Below are 16,697 nucleotides of genomic sequence, written 5' to 3'. Positions count from 1 at the left end.
CCCGCAGCACCTCACTCAGGCCATGCCTGCCTCCCAGCAGGGACCAGCCACCCTGATGGGGGTGTGGATGGCCTGCAAACTGCACAAGGCCCCTCACCCAGGCTGGCCCTACCCCCCAGCAGGGACCCCCCACCCCAATTGGGGGCGTGGCCCACCTGCAAACCCTCAGCAGCCCCAAGCCCAGGCCAGCCTCGCCCCCCAGTGGGGATGGCCACCCCAATCCAGGGCCCCCTTCAGGGCAGGCCAGGCGCTCCAACCCATGCACCAGGCCTCTATCCTATATAATAAAAGGGTAATATGCAAATTGATCCTAACCGCAGAATGATCAGAACAACCGCTGGACCAGTCACTATGAGGCGCACTGACCACCTCTTGGTCCCTTTCCCGGGCCAGCAGGCTCCAATCGCCAAGAATATCTAAATGACAAGATATGGCTGTTGTCCAGTAAAATGTTATTTATAGAACCAGGGAGTTAGCACATGAGCAATAGTTTAGTGATAATGGAAAAAATAAAATGGAATAAACTTTTCTACGACAGTCACTTTAGAGTTCAGGAGCCTATGCACATCTTTGTGCCTAAGTTCCCAGAGCTGCTATCAAGTTGCTAACCCGTTGCTAACTCAGACTAAGGCTGAGTCATAAACATCCTAGAACAATTGCTGCAAGGACTTGACCTCCTTGCAGTTTTTGCCCACCTCTTTTGCATAATAGAATTAACCAATCCCTGTTAACCTAGCCAGCAATCTTTCATTTGCATGGATGAACCGCACTGGTGGTTGTGCCTTATAAGCCTTTCTTTTCTTTGTTCTCTGGAGCACAATTTAGCTTGCAACTAGAATCTGTCTTCCAGGTTGCAATTATTTTTGCTCAAATAAATAGTTTTTTGTTTTATTACAGGCTGAATTTCTACTTTGGTAAACATCGCAAATTAATGAATTAAAGTATAAAGAACAATGTTAAAAGTAAAAGAATGGACAAAGATATAGCATACAAACACATGCCGTAGCAAAAAAATTTTTTAAAAAAGGATGTAGCTATATTAATATCACAAAAAGTTGGCTTGACAAAAGAAAAATAACCAGAGACTTTCCATAAGGAGGTGGAGGATGATACATCCAAATGAGATAGTAACCCTAAGTATGAATTCATATAATAGAACTTCAAAAAGCCGGAAGCAAAGCCTAATACAAATAAGATAAATAGACAAATCTGCAATTTTAGTTGGGAATTTCAGCACTTCTCTTTCAGTAATTGGTAGATTAAGTAGACCAAAAAAATAATAATTTAAAATAAATCAGCAAAGATACAGAAGACTTAAATAACATTATCAACCAACTTGTAGGTATGTAAACACCCCATCCAACAAGAATAGAAACATATCCTTTTCAAATGTACATCAAATATTCAACAAGACAAGAATATCCTGGGATGTAAAAAAATCTCAGTGAAGTTCACAATTCTGATCACAGTAGAATTAAAGCAGAAATATACATCAGGGGGAAAAAAGTACCTCAAAATTTATTCTACATAATCTGTGAATCAAAGAAGGAATCACCAGAAACATTTTTTAAATTTTTAACTGCATGAAAATGAAAACACAACTTGTCAAAATTTATGGGATGGGGACAAAACAGTGCTTCAGGGAAATTTATACCATTAAATTCTAATATTACTAAAGAAGAAAGAATTTAAATAAAATCACCTCAGTTTCCACATTAAGAACTACAAAAAGAGAGCAAATTATACCCAAAGCAAGACAGAAAAGTATAATTAAAATTTTTTAAAAATCAAATATATTTTAAAGTATCAAAAACAATAGAGAAAAATGATGGAACCAAATGCTGGTTCTTCAGTTTATTTAGCCAGATGAATCAAAGTGTATGTATTCGTGGGTGGGGATGGAGGTTAGAAAAAGCCTGAGAGAAATACAAAGAAGTACAAATAAAGAAGGCATCGCTATAGATCCTATGTACACTCAAGGGATACGTGATCCTTCTAAAAAAAAATGCATGCCTATAAGTTTGACAACTTAAATAAAACACATATTATTTGAATAATGCAAACATGCTGCTTAAGAAGAAGTTAAGAAATTAACTAGTCCTGTGTCCATCACAGCAATTAAATTTGTAGTTACAAACCTTCCCACAAACAAAACCCCAGATCCAGATGATTTCACAGACGAATGCTATCAGTTACTTAAAAAAAAAATTACTACCAATTTTACACGGTTTTTTTCCTGAAATTTTAAAAAGAGAGAACACTTCCAAACTCATTTTCTAGGCCAATAATACCATGATAATAAATCCAGAAAAATATATCAGAGGAAAAAAGAAAAACTAGAGATTAACAACCCTCATGAATACAGACACAAAAAACATTAGTAAATATATATCCGGAATGCAGGTTTAGCTTACTAATCAACATACCAAACAATGTTATTCACCATATGAACACACTAAAAACCCTATGACCATCTCAAAAGATGTAGAAAAATCATTTTAAAAGATTTAAAACAATTTATTAGAAAACACATTCAACAAACTAGGATTATAAAGACAATTTCTCAAACTGATAAAAGGCATCTATGAAAAACCTACAAGTAACATGATGCTTAATGGTGAATGACTACATACTTTTTAGGAATAAGATAAGGAAGTTTTTCTCCAACTGCTCGTATTCAGCATTATACTGAACATATTTGTAAGGTCGGTGCAGCTTAAAATACAAATTTAAGATTTTTTTTTCAAAAAAGAAAGAAAACAAAATCCTAAACAGATACAGAAATGTATATTTTCAAGGATTAAAATATATGAATTCCACCCAAATTTTTGCACAGTTCTAATCAAAGTTGTGGCTGTCTTTTGTTAAAAACTCACTAACTGGCTCTCTGCTTCCTGTCGCTGTGTCGGCAAGGTGGGCGAGCCGAGCTAGCTCGAATAAAGACTCTTATGCTTTTGCATCGGAAAAAAAAAAAAAAAAACAAAAAAAACTCACTAACTGCCCTAACCGGCTTGGCTGAGTGGATAGAGCGTAGGCCTGCAGACTGAAGGGTCCCAGGTTGGATTCTGGTCAAGGGCATGTACCTTGGTTGCGGGCACATCCCCAGTGGGAGGTGTGCAGGAGGCAGCTGATCGGTGTTTCTCTCTCATTGATGTTTCTAACTCTATCCCTCTCCCTTCCTCTCTGTAAAAAATCAATAAAATACATTTTTAAAAAATAAATAAATAAAAATTCACTGATTCTAAAATGTATATGAACAATAAAGGGGCCAATAATAGCTAAAACAAATCCGAAACAGAAAAAATTGGAGAGGTGCTAAACTACCAGATTTTATGAGTTTACTACAAAGCCACATAAATCAAGACAGTGGTGTTGCTATAGGAGTAAGCATATGCATTAATAGCAGAAAGTCCAGAAATAGACCCACACAAATAAAAAAACAAATCAATAGATGATCAACTGGTTACAGACAAAGGTATAAAGATAAATAATGGGGAAAGAACAGTATACATAAATAGTGAGGAAAAACTGGACATTCATATGCCAGTAAGTGAACCTGGAATCTTACTTTACACTATTCACAAATGTAACAGTTAAACTTATAAAATTTCTAAGGAAAATCTTAACTTTTTAATTAGGCAAATATAGTTTAAACAAGCCACAAAGGACAACATGCATATGAAAAAAAGCTGATAATTTGGACTTCTGCGAAACTAATATACTGTTAAAAGAATGAAAAGACAAACCACAGCCTTAGAAGAATTATTCAGAAATCACGTTTGTGATGAAGGAACTGTAACCAGAATATGTAAAGAGCTCTCGCCCAGCTGGTGAGGCTCAGTGGTTGAGCACTGACCTAACCTATGAACCAGGAGGTTCGATTCCCAGTCAGGGCACATGCCTGGATTGCAGGCTCAATCCCCAATGGGGGTCATGCAGGAGGCAGCTGATCAATGATTCTCTCTCATCATTGATGTTCTATCTCTCTCTCCTTCCCCCCTCTTCTCAGAAATCAATAAAAATATATTTTTAAAAAAGAGCTCTCACATCTTGCTATTAAGAAAATAACCCAATTTCTTTAAAATGGGAAAAGATAAAACCCTATTTCAAAAAGGTGCTCTAAGCAAATAAAAAGATATTCAACATCATTTGTTACTAAGAAAGTGAAAATTCAGAGGAATGGAAGATGGCACCATAGGTAACATGGTATTCGCTGCCTTCCCCAACCACATCAAAATTACAACTAAAATACAAAACCACCATCATTCAGAACCGCCTGAAATCTGGCTGAATGGAAATCCTACAACTAGAGAAGTAAAGAAGGAAGCACATTGAGACTGAGGTAGGAGGAGCAGAGATGCTGAACAGGCTGGTATGACACCCACATGTGGTGTGTTTTTAATTGGGAGAGAGATTTTGGCTGAGGAGGCCTCCTGTGAGGAGCAAGGGGTCCCAGCCCCAAACCAGGCCCCCAGGCCATGGTTCCAGAGTCAGGAAGAGAATTCCATAACTTTGGGCTGTAAAAACCTTCAGGGATTGTGGCTGAGTGACATGGAAGCTATTGGAGACTCAGACAGTTCCACTTAAAGGGCCATTGCATAAAAGTACTTGTACTCACTCCCACTGAGCTCCAGCACTGGGGCTGCAGCTTGAAAGGATCCAGGGACAAAAGTGCTTCCAGAGGTCATTGTCAATATGCTGAAACCTTCTCCCTGCTACATCCCTACACACACACACACACACACACACACACACAGAGCTGACTGACAGACATGATATCTGAGTCTCCAACAACCTAGCTCAACCTTAGTTTTCCCTGCCATGGTGATTCCCTGAGACCCCGCCTCATCAATTTTGTAGCCTCACCCAAGTTGATTGCAGCAGCTTTTCCAAAAGGGATAGCCTGTACTGCCTTAGGCTTCAGATTTTACTAAAATCTCTCAAACAAGTAGCAGCTGGACTCAGCATGCCCCATACTCTCAGTAAGCAGCCTCAGGCCCAGCCTTGCTTCACAGTTTGGCCTCTCCTGGGTACCTCCAAACCCAACACAAGTAGCAACCATTTGCAGATTGCTCTATAACTCCTGCCAGGTAGCCCAAGGCAGGACACAGGCAGTGGCTGACTTTGCACCTCCCAGGGAGCCCCAAAGCCAGTACACCCGGGGACAAATCATGCCAGATTACAACTCTACACATCGACAAGGGACACACTTCAGGGGCAGACTTGGTGAGCACCAAAGCCCCACTGAAGTTAGTCCTGCTCCATAAGGGTTTCTCCTACACACCAGTTCTTCCATTGTAGACAAAGCTGGTCCTCACAGCCAATTGGCCTGGAGGTGAATTTCTCCCAGTGATACCAATAGCAATCAAGGTTCAACTACAAGAAGACAGTGCACACAGCCCACACAGGGGTGCAGTGATAGTGTCCAGTTCAGGTGACTGGGGAAGCTGAGCCACTGGGCCCTACAAGACAGCTACTACTCAAGGCCACTCTACCAAATCCAGGAGACACAGCAGCTCTACCTAATACATAGAAATAAACACAGGGAAGCAGCCAAAATGCAGAGACAAAAAAACATGATACAAATGAAAGAACAGAAGAAATCTCCAGAAAAAGAACTAAATGAAATGGAAACAATAAAACTACTGGATACAGAGTTCAAAACAATGGTTATAAAGATGCTCAAGGAACTTAATGAGAGCTTCAAGGGACTTAGATAGAATTTTAAAGATCTTAGTGAGAATATCAAAGACATGAAAAAGGACCTGTCAGAAATTAAGCATACACCAACAGAAATAAAGAATAATTTATAGGGAATCAACTGTAGAAAAGAGGACACCAAGAGTAAAATCAGTGATTTGGAATATAAGGAAGCAATTAATACCCAATCAGAAGTTCAAAAAGAAAAAAAGAATCCAAAACTATGAAGACAGTGTAAGGAGACTCTGGGACAACTTCAAGTGTACCAACATTCACATTATGGGTGTGCCAGAAGGAAAAGAGAGAGCACAAGATATTGAAAGCCTATTTGAAGAAGTAATGACAGAACACTTCCCCTACCTGGTGAAAGAAATAGATTTACAAGTCCAGGAAGCACAGAGAATCCCAGACAAAAGGAACCCAAAGAGGACCACACCAAGACACATCATAATTAAAATGCCAAAGGTTAAAGACAAGGAGAGAATCTTAAAAGCAGCAAGAGAAAAGCAGTTAGTAACCTACAAGGGAGTGCCCATACAACTGTCAGCTGATTTCTCAACAGAAACTTTGAAAGCCAGAAGGGTGTGGCAAGAAATACTTAAAGTGGTGAATAGCAAGGACCTAGAACCAAGATTACTCTACCCAGCAAAGCTCTCATTTAGAATTGAAGGTCAGATAAAGAGATTCACAGACAAGAAAAAGCTAAAGGAGTTCATCACCACCAAACCAGTATTCATGAAATGTTGAAGGGTATTCTTAAAGAAGAAGGAAGGGAGGAAGGAAGAGGAGAGGAAGAAGAAGAAGGAGGAGGAGGAGGAAGAGGGGGAGGAGGAAAAGGAGGAGGAGAAGGAGGAGGAGGAGGAATAAAATGGCAATAAATACACATCTATCAACAATTGAATCTAAAAATCAAAATAAACAAAGAAAGAATCTAATGAACAAAACTAATTGATTAATAAAATATAAGCAGAGGCATGGAAACATGAAACAGACTGATGAAAGTCAGAAGAAGGGGGGGGGGGGGCAGACAATAGGGTGGTGAAGGCCTAGGGTGGTGCAGGAACCAGGTGGAGAAGGGCATTGGGGGGGGGGGGGGGGAGAGTGGGACATCTGTAATACTCCCAACAATAAAGATTTAAAAAAAAGAAAATGAAACCCTAGTTAAGCTACAATACACACCCACAAGATCAAATAAAAAAGATTGGCCATACCAAGTAGAGTATATGAAACAGTTGGAACTGCCACACATTTTTTAGTGTGAATACAAAATGATACAACTACTTTTGAAAACAATTTGGGAAGTTTCTTATAATGTTAAACATGCATTTACCCATATATCCCAGCAGTTCTAGTCTTGATATTTACCCACAGGAAATGAAAACATAGGTTCATGCATTTTTACTAATAGTCTATAAATGGAAATTGCTGGAAACAACTAGAAACATAACTCTGCTTAATTCTCATCTCATTGCTTTATTTTATTTTTAAAAAATTCTGTGTAGCTACTTTGAACAAAGCCCTATACCATATCTCCACTTTCCTTGCCCTTGTGCCTTTCCACTACAGCCAGATTTTTTAAAAACAAATGTCACCCCTCCAGCTTAAAGCCTCTCAATGACTTCCTACTGCTCCTATAACAGAATACAAGCTCTTTCCCCAGTCTGTAAAACCTGACTAAATCTTCATGTCTATCTCACCAATTTCATCTGTTTGCCAGCTCCCCCAATCTCCTTTGCTCATTACAGCCTCTAATCTCTCAGACTGTGATCAGTTTCTCAAGAGATCGTTGTTTCCCCCAATTCCCAAGCCTTTTGCTAACTGTTCCCTCTGTCTGCAATGCTCTCACTGGCTCTTTGCATGATGTGAAAAGTTGACATTCAGTGGAGCCCTTTTAAAATAGGGCTTGAGAAGCAATTCTAAATGAACTGCCTTATAGGTCTTACTATTTGTATCTCGGTTTTGGACTGGTCCAAATCAACACTGTCTTACAAACAACTATTTATAAAGCTAACAGGGAAGTAGATATCCTGAAAAGAAAGGACTGATGATTGTGCATGTTCTTCAAAGTCAGCAACTAGCCATGCATCGTTAAAGAGCAACCTAGCTTGTTAATATCAATAGAAAATCCTTCCTTCTATTCATGTAATTATTTCCCTTCCTTTTCTCATAAAAAAGCCTTTCCTTCACCCCATAATTGACACATAATTTGGGCTGCTGCCAGAATATATGCCTCAGTATTGCAATTCTTTTTTACCTCAAATAAACACTTGTTGCCTCTCACTTTGACTTTATTTCTAAGGTTAGCAATGACCAGTTCTTTATCATATTTCAGGTCTCAGTTTGAGTGCCATCTCTTCAAAGAGGCATTCACTGGCTACTCCACCTAAAGTGTGTCTCCATTATTCTATATTAAAATACATCACAGGTATTTCATTCATAACACTAATTACAATCTGTACTTGATTTATGTGTAAATTATCTGTCTTAAATGAAAAATATAAGCTCCTAAAGGACAGGGTCCTAGTCTTGCACATCATTATATATCCTAGTGCCTACCTCACTGAATGTTACATAATGTAACTTTCATCCAAGAGGGTGAAGAAATCCCGATAGCTAATGAATCAATTACAGTCATGCACACTGCTTAACAGGGATATGTTCTAAATGCAACATTAGGCAATTTTGTCATTGTGCGAACATCAACACGTACTTGCATAAACCTAGATGGTAAAACCTACTTTACACCTAGACTATATGGTACTAGAGGCCTGGTGCATGAGATTCGTGCACAGGTAGGGTCCCTAGGTCTGACAAGCGATCAGGGCCTATCTGTGGGGTGGCTGGTGGGGTGATTGGAGCTCCCGCTCGCATACACCTTAGCCTGCACCGCCCACTCACCTGCCCTACCCCCCACTGCCACCACTAATCACTGTCTGTGGGGCAACCGGCAGGGCGATCTGGGAACTCGCTCGCACCCTTCTTGGCCTGGCACCGCCCGCTCACCTGCTCCAACATCGCACCGCGGTCCCACTCTCATTGGGGCCCATTGGGGCTGGCAGCGCCTCCACTGCCAACCACTGCCAGTGCTGCGTCACCAACGCCTGCCATGTTCTGCCCCCTGATGGTCAGCGCACATCTAACTCCCGGTTGGTTGAACTCCCGCCCATGGGGACAATTTGCATATTAGGTTTTATTGTATACTAGTGAACCATCACGTAAAATCCCGCAAGACCCGGGACCCCTCCCCGCCTCCTCCCCGCCCATGGACCACTGCAAGTCCAGGAGTCCTGTCGTGAGTGGCCGTCACACCATGGGACAGCCCCGAGTCCTGGAGTGTCGCCCCAATGCCCTGCCTCCGGGCTGTGTGCAGTGGCCACCAGGCCCCGCACGCGCGGCACACATGCGGGGCTGCAGGAACCCTGGCAGAAACTGTGCAGAGCACCCACCGGCCCCGCCACCGCTTCCCCACTCCCACTGTGCACGCCGCCATCTTGTACAGCGTTGCGGCGTGAGGGTCAATTTGCATATTACCTCTTTATTATATAGGACTAGAGGCCCAGTGCACAAAAATTTGTGCACTCGGGGGGGGGGGGCCCTCAGCCTAGCCTGTGCCCTCTCACAGTCTGGGACCCCTCGGGAGATAATGACCTGCTGGCTTAGGCCTGCTTCCGGGTGGCAGAGGGCAGGCCCAATTCCTAAGTGCAGCCCCTGGTCAGGCTCAGAGCAGGGCCGATTGGGGAGTTGGGGAGCCGCCCCGTCATGCACAGAGCAGGGCAGATCGAGAGGTTGCGATGCCACCCTCAGTCACGCTCAGGGTATGGCTGACTTGGGGGTTGGGACACCGCCCCCTGTCACACTCAAGGCAGGGTCCATGGGGAGGTTGCGGCGCCACCCCCTGTCACGCACAGAGCAGGGCCAATCAGGGGGTTGGGGCGCTGCCCCCTGTCACGCACAGAGCAGGGCCAATCAGGGGGTTGGGGCACTGCCCCCTGTCATGCACAGAGCAGGGCCCATCAGGGCGTTGGGGAGCTCCCCCATGTCACGCACAGAGTAGGGCCGATAGGGGAGTTAGGGCATCGCTCTCTATCACCCAGAGAGCAGGGCCGAATCAGGGGGTTGGGGCGCCGCCACCGTCACACTCAGGGCAGGGCCGATGGGGAGGTTATGGCTCTACCCCGTCACACACAAAGCAGGGCCCGTGGGGAGGGGGGGTTGGGCGCCACCCTCTATCACCCACAGAGCAGGGCCGATCAGGGGGTTGGGGCGCAGCCACTGTCACACTCAGGGCAGAGCCGATGGGGAGGTTATGGCTCTACCCCATCACACACAGAGCAGGGCCTGTGGTGGTGGCGGGGGGGGGGGGGCGCGGTTGGGGCGCCGCACCCTGTCACACACAGAGCCACAGGGCGATCAGGGGGTTTGGGTGCTGCCCCCTGTCACGTTGATCTGGTGCCAGGAGGCCTCGTGGCTCCGCTGATCCTGGTGCTGGGAGGCATATTACCCTTTTACTATATAGGATAGAGGCCTGGTGCACGGGTGGGGGCTGGCTGGTTTGCCCTGAAGGGTGTCCTGGATCAGGGTGGGGGTCCCCACTGGGGTGCCTGCCCAGCCTGGATGAGGGGATGATGGCTGTTTGCAGCTGGTCACACCCCCTTCAGGGTGGGGGTCCCCACTGGGGTACCTGGCCAGTCTGGGTGAGGGGCTGAGGGCTGCTTTCAGGCTGGCGGTTGTTGATTGAAGCTCCCAACCGCTCCTTTTTTTTATTTTATTCTGGGCCAGCTTTAGCTCTGGCTCTAGCTCTGAGAACAGGTATCTGGTTTGTTTCAGTTCTATAATCGAAACAATGTATAACTCCAGCTCTGAGATCCCGGGCCTATATTTGTTAGAATGTTTCAAACTGCCAGCTCAGAGGCCGGCAAGTCAGGCGGGGAACGTTGGAGTCTGCAGTCACTGGAGCAAGCAAGCCTCATGTTCACTTCCAGCTGCCTGGCTGCCGGCCGCCATCTTGGCTGACAGTTAATTTGCATAAGGATATGCTGATTAGCCAATGGGAAGGGTAGCAGTCGTACGCTAATTACCATGTTTCTCTTTTATTAGTGTAGATGGTAGGATAGCCTATTGCTCTTAGGCTACAAATTTATACAACATGTCATTATAGTGAATACTGTAGCCAACTGTAACACAATGGTAACTATTGGTGAATCTAAACATATCTCAACAAAGATAAGTCACAGTAAAAATACAGTGTAATAGATAAAAAATGATACACTTTATAGGGCACTTACCATGAATGGAGCCTACAGAATTGGAAGTTGCTCTGGGTGAGTCAGTGAATGGATGAGTGAATGTGAAGGCTAGGAAATTACTATACACTACTGTAAACTTTATAAATACTGTATACTTAATATACACTAAATTTTTTTTCTTTCTTCAATTAACCTTGACTTACTGTAACATTTTTACTTTATAAACTTTTAACTTTGAACATTTCTCTTTGTAATAACGCTTTAGCTTAAAATATGAACATATTGTACAGCTATTCAAAATGTTTTCTTTCTTTACATCCTTACTTTATATGCTTTCTCCTATTTAATTTTTATTTACTCTTTAAAACTTTTTTTTCATTTTTTTGTTAAAAACTAAGAAACAAACACACAGATTAGACAAGGCCTACATAGGAAAAAGATCATCAATATCACTATCTTCCATCTCTACATCTTGCCCTACTAGACGGTGTTCAGGGTCAATAACACCCATGGAGCTGTCATCTCCTATGATGGCTATGCAGTCTTCTTGAATACCTCAAGAACTTGCCTGAGGTTCTTCTTAAAAAGTTGTCATTCTTTTCGGAAATATGTCCATCCTAGTTTGCTTTGTTAATTTTTTAATTTATCATAGATTTGTTTGTAAGCGGATAATGCATCATGAACATTCCTCTCTATTAATAAAAAAGCTTTTGGTGATGGGGTCCATGTATTCAAAGTTTTTGAGGAGCTTTTTGAAGTTTGAAAAAGTTTCTGCTAAGCCCTTCACCGTGAATTTTCTTACAGTTTCTGCTATGTGTTCCAGTTCCAGTTCCAACTATTCATTAATTCCTCAGGAATCACCTCTAGGAGATCCTCAATGTCAATACCAAAGGTTAAAGTTGTTTACCATCTCACCACAGTCTTGTTGATTTTGGAAACCTCCTCATCCTTAGCAAATCATTTGAAGTCATGTGCTGTAAAGTAACTAGGTGATAGGAATTTTTCAACTCCATGAAAATCTTATGGGACCACTGTCATATATACGTGGTCTGTTGTTGACCAAAACAATGTTATACAGCATATGACTGTACTACAACAGAGTGTATTTCTCAATTAGATACTTAAATTATAATGCAAAGTAGTAAACTCCATTTTCACCATAAAACTTAAAAATCCCTTCACAAATAATCTTCATTATGTATTTTATTGTGTGCATATATACACAGAGACACATATACACAAATATACACAGGGCAGTGTCTGATTCCAATCACGTCAAAGTCTGTCTCACAAATATTATATGAGAGCTCAATGTATTTCATTTCTAACATTTTAATTTCTAAGTTTAAGTAATATAGACTATGAGATTTTCAATATTTGTGTGCTTTGTTATTAAAATATAACTTTATTCTAGTTACTTCCTTCAATTTAAATGTAACTGTAAGGAATATTTTTTTTTAATTTATCTTTATTGTTGAAACTATTACATATGTCCCCTTTTATTTCCTCCACTGACCCCCTCAATCCTGCACACACACACCCCTAGGCCTTCACCACACTATTGTCTGTGTCCATAAGTTATGCATATAGACATAAATTCTTTTGTTAATCTCTCCCACCTACCCTCCTTTCCCGCATTACCTCTGAGATTCCTCAGTCTGTTCCATGCTTCTATGTCTCTGGGCTTTTAAATCGATGAATAAAGGATGACCAAAGGCTATATAATAAAATAACTAATAATCTACATTCCAATCTTTTTTTTTTAATCCTCACCTGAGATTTATTGATTTTAGAGAGAGGGTAAGGGATAGAGTGAGAGAGAAAGAGAAATATCGATGTATTAAAGAAACATCGATCAGTTGCTCCCCCCAATATGTGCCCCCACCAGGGATCGAACCCATAACCTAGGTATGTGCCCTGACCACTAATCAAACTGGCACACTTTTGGTGCATGGGATGACACTCCAACCAACTGAGCTACACCAGCCAAGGCATACATTACATTCTTTTATCCAAATCTCAAAATTCAGCCATATATATACCTTTATCTTCACACAAATAAAATGTGCACACATAAATCCATGTTATACATATTGTTAGTCAAAAAAGGCTATTATGTAAGTTTCTCTATAAGAGCATACAGAATTTTTATATATGCATCTTACTCATATATAGAAAAGTTTTTAAATGAATAATCAAAATTCTAAAATAATTTGCAATTATCAACATTATTATCTTCATAATGTTGTTCTTAAGACTTTTTTCCTCGTGACTTTTGTTTTTTTTCAGGCCACATCACTTGAATTAAATAACATTATTATATCACCTGATATTAGTTGTGTAGAGTAATAGTATGCTTTAGCTCACATAAAAGAAAACAAACTAGTATTAAAAGAGTGAAAAGTAGTTATATACACTGTGAGTTGGCTTCTGTTATTTATTTTTATCAAACACAGAAATAAACAAACCTCATGAACAGTTGGAATCATGTAACAAATATAAACATCTACATTTTTAAAGTAAATTCTGTGCATGTATGAAATTATTTCAATAAAGCTTAAGTTTGTGGAAGGAAAATGAAAACATGTAAACACTAAGTAGGAAATAACGTTTTTATTTTATGTTCTCTTATCACTTTGTTATTCATGTAATACATGATTAAATTACACTGGAATTCTAAAATTTGGATATTTTAAAAACTCACTAATTGACACATATGACTTAGTTTATTTTACAATAGTAAACAATTATTAAGGTGTATTAATCCAAGTCATAGGTTATCAGTCATCAGCTAGTATCTAAAATACCTTAATAAAACAATCTTAAACTACTCAAGGTTTTCACAGGTATTGCCTCTCCTATATCTTTCTTACCAATGTGCTTTGCATGGAAATAACAGAATCTATTTTATGGATGAAAAGCTAAAACAAAAAATTCAAGAATAAAAATGTTTTAACTTAACCGAAGAGTTGACTTTTAATAGTAAGAATGCATATTATAACATGATACCCTCAAAATCCAACTTCTTGGAAAAGAACCATCATCCTAAAGGGGTCCAGAACAGGCCTCCAGATGTGCTACTTTGGCATGTGAATTATTTTGAGGTGAAGGCAACTGAGAATCTGTGGGCTCAAAAGAAACTTTTACCTTTCCTTAAAGGATTTAAATTGAGGCATTGCCCATAATGAGAACTATGACCTATCTATAGGGAAGGGCAAACTTATAATTACTAGACATCTGCTCTTCTTATTGTCCTAGAAATTGCCGTCCTCTCTGGAGACCTAGGAGCCTTATCTCATTCCTTGGCTCAGTATGTCATATATATCTCATTTATCTTATATATAAATGTTTTAACTTAAAAGTAATTTCCATAATTACTTTCTATCTCTGAACTACTCATGCATATGGGAGTCTCTGATTCTCTCATGTATGTGGGGTTCCCATAAGTATGCATGTAATTAAATTTGGTTATTTTCTCTCATTAATCTATGGCATGTCAATTTAATTATTCGATCAGCCAAAAGAACCTAGAAGGGTAGAGAAAAATGTCTTTCTTCCCCCAAATCCATCTGCAGCACATCATGACTTAAAAAAAATAAAACTAAAACTATCTCCCTAAACTAAAACCTTTTCCATAATTACTCTTCTTCCCATCATAAAAGCTTGACACCTTCCCATAGTTTTTGGCTATTTCCATGTGTATGCTAAAATTTATGTTAAGGTTCACAGCCTTTTAACTTGTGCTTTTGCAGTGGACATTTGCTTTGAGGAAAGATATCTCCAATACTGGGCTTACTTCTCTGAGCTTTCTTCCTTTCTGGGTCCAGCTTTGAAATCTCTCATTATCTTTATAGCTCTCTGATGTCATCAAATATTGTTTTCATATTTTTGGCATCTTTCATAATTCCCCATGGGGTTATAGTGGGATTGGGCTCTGTAAATTATGCTGAAGGACTAAATTTATTTATTCAACCAATATTTATTGAATGACAAATATATGCCAGGTGTTAGAGGTAAAACAATAGCATACAAAGTAGACAAAAGTCTGTGCTCTCATGGAGATTACATTCCAGGGACAGGTGGTATAAAATAAACACACACTTAAAATACTTAGTATGTCAGAATAGAAACTTTATATGAAGAAAATAAGGTGGGGGAGAAGTATAGAGGGAGTTCTGGGGTGTTAACTGTTTTAGGTAAAGTAGTTTAGGCCTCTTTGATAAGGTAAGACCTGAAGAGAGACTTTAAGGGAGAGACACATGTGGATATCAGGGGAAAGCTACAGCAGACTGAAGGAACAGCAAGTATGCATGAATGAATAGAGACTGTCAAAGCAACAGTATAGAGCAGAAATGAAGTTGGTAGATTAGACCTGAGAAGTAAAGGATGAGGTGGATTATGTAGGAGCCTACAGAAGTTTGGATTTTATTATAACTCAGTTGGGAAGCCACTGGAGTGTCTTGAGCAGAGGAGAGACATGATCTGCTTAGCACTTACATCAATTCTATTTTAACCCATGTTGAGAATAAACCCTAGGTTTTGAGAATAGATGCAGAGAATCATTGAGAACCTTTTTCAGTAAAGGAGACAGAGATAGATACTGTTTCAGATCAGGATGGTAGCAGTAAGAATTGACCAGATTCTATATATATTTTGAAGGCACAGTGACTGGATGTTAGCTAGTGGATGGGGGCACTTGAGAAAGAGAGGAGTTAAGAATGATTCTGAAACTTTTGGCCTGACTAAATGAACAGGTGGAGAGTTTGCAATTGACTGAGACTGGCAAGTCTGCTAGAGGATCTAACATGGAATGGGAATATTAGTAGTTTGTTCTTGGCCTTGTTAAATTTTAGCTGTCTATCTATACTAATAAAAGGGTATTATGCTAATTAGACTGGACATCTTACGGATGTCCTTCTGGACAAAGCCACAGCGGCTGCGAGGGCCGAAGAGGGCCTGACAGCCACAGAGGGTGTGAGGGCCGAAGAGGGCCTGGCATCCCCAGCGGCTGCGAGGGCCGAAGAGAGCCTGGCAGCTGTGGTGCGCCGGAAGATCTGCCTCTGCACATGAGCTACACAGGAAACACCTTTTCTGACTGCTCATTGGCTAAGCTCCTGGTATGCCACTCTTGGTGTTCTTGGTAACTTGGGTAATAAGAATCCAAGAAGTAGATTGAAGGTTTTTCTACCTCACTCCTGGAGGAAAAAATGGAGGTCTGCTGCTGGAGGGGTTAAGAAATGTCATATCCTGCCCTAGCTGGTTTGACTCAGTGGATAGAGCCTCAGCCTGCAGACCGCAGGGTTCCGGTTCGATTCTGTTCAAGGGCACATACCTAGGTTGCAGGCTCCTCCCTGGCCCGGGCCCCGGTCAGGGCTCATGCAGAAGGCAACCAATTGAAGTGTCCCTCTCACATTGATGTTTCTTTGTCTTTCCCTCTCTCTTCCATGCTATCTAAAAATCAATGGAAAAATATCCTCAGGTGAGGATAAAAAAAAAAGAAAGAAAGGTCATATCCTATGAAAGAGACATCTTGAAAATGTCTAAAGAAAGTTGTCATAATTTTTTGTGGTGAAAGGACTGGAGTCCATGATGATGAAAATACCGTGGGGAGCTGGCCTAAGCCGTCAGTAAGACATCCCCTGAGGGCTCACGAACTGTGAGAAGGGGCAGGCCAGGCTGAGGGAACCCCCTTCAGTGCACGAATTTTCATGCATCAGGCCTCTAGTTACCCATATAAGAAGAGGTGACAAG

At 41.0% G+C, this 16,697-nt stretch overlaps 1 protein-coding gene across 5 annotated transcripts in view; it reads right to left on the bottom strand.

The window, feature by feature from the left end:
- The window catches only part of NBEA (neurobeachin), a 975,192-nt gene that overhangs the window by 917,907 nt on the left and 40,588 nt on the right, over positions 1 to 16,697 (bottom strand). The gene's annotated exons all lie outside the window — the stretch shown is intronic.

The sequence above is a fragment of the Myotis yumanensis genome, unplaced genomic scaffold (genome assembly GCF_028538775.1).
Source record: "Myotis yumanensis isolate MYYU_CA2020_CCGP unplaced genomic scaffold, mMyoYum1.0.hap1 SCAF_3, whole genome shotgun sequence".
In the NCBI taxonomy this organism is placed as follows: domain Eukaryota; kingdom Metazoa; phylum Chordata; class Mammalia; order Chiroptera; family Vespertilionidae; genus Myotis; species Myotis yumanensis.
The sequence above is the reverse complement of the archived record's forward strand: the minus strand, read 5'-3'. Positions and strand labels throughout refer to the sequence as shown.